A 1,225-nucleotide genomic window follows, 5' to 3' on the forward strand; every position below is an offset into this window, starting at 1 on the left:
TGCCTCCCAGTGTCCTCCCAGTGCCTCCCAGAGCTCTCCCAGTGCCTCCCAGTGGCCTCCCAGTGCCTCCCAGTGGCCTCCCAGTGCTTCCCAGTGATCCTCCAGTGCCTCCCAGTGCCCCTCAGTGTCAGCCAGTGACCCCCCCGGTGCTCCCAGTGCCTCTCCCGTGCCTCCCAGTGCCCTCCCAGTGCCTCCCAGTGGCCTCCCAGTGCCTCCCAGTGTCCTCCCAGTGCTTCCAAGTGATCCTCCAGTGCCTCCCAGTGCTTCCCAGTGCCCCCCAGTGTCAGCCAGTGCCCATTCAGTGCCCCATCAGTGCCCTCCCAGTTCCTCCCAGTGCCCTCCCAATGCCTGCCCAGTGCTTCCCAGTGACTCCCAGTGCTCCCAGTGCCCCTCCAGTGCTTCCCAGTGCCTCCCAGTGTCATCCAGTGACCATCCAGTGACCCCTCAGTGCCCGCCCAGTGCCTCCCAATCCCTCCCAGTGCCTCCCCAGTGCTTCCCAGTGCTCCCCAGTGTCAGCCAGTGCCCATCCAGTGATGCATCAGTGCTCTCCCAATGCCTGCCCAGTGCTTCCCAGTGACTCCCAGCGCTCCCAGTGCCCCTCCAGGGCCTCCCAATCCCTCCCAGTGCCTCTCAGTACCTCCCAGTGCCTCCCAGTGACCCGCCCAGTGCATTCCACTGCCTCCCAGTGTCCTCCCAGTGCCTCCCAGTGCCCCCCAGTGCCTCCCAGTGCTTCCCAGTGCCCCTCCAGTGCCTCCCAATACCCCTCCAGTGCCTCCCAGTGCCTCTCATTGCCCCCCCCAGTGCTTCCCAGTGTCCCCCAGTGACCCCTCCAGTGCTCCCAGTCCCTCTCCAGTGCCTCCCAGTGCTCCCCATTGCCCCTCCCGTGCCTCCCAGTGCTTCCCAGTGACCCTCCAGTGCCTCCCAGTGACTTCCAATGCCCTCCCAGTACCTCCCAGTGCTTCCCAGTGCCTCCCAGTGCCCTCCCAGTACCCTCCCAATGCTTCCTAGTGACCCTTCATTGCCTCCCAGTACCTGCCCAGTGCCTCCCAGTAACCACCCAGTGCCTCCCAGTGCCCAACCCAGTGACCTCAGTGACCCCCAGACACAGCTTTCCAGGGGGGACCCAGGCGTCCGGGAGGCCCCTACCTGCTGGTGGTCTCAGGTGTCTTCACTGCTGGACTGGGAGCACTGGGAGCACTGGGAGGGCCCCCCCTGTTCTTATACC

Source organism: Chaetura pelagica, unplaced genomic scaffold, assembly GCF_000747805.2.
Source record: "Chaetura pelagica isolate M959 unplaced genomic scaffold, ChaPel_1.0 scaffold728, whole genome shotgun sequence".
Taxonomy (NCBI): Eukaryota; Metazoa; Chordata; class Aves; order Apodiformes; family Apodidae; genus Chaetura; species Chaetura pelagica.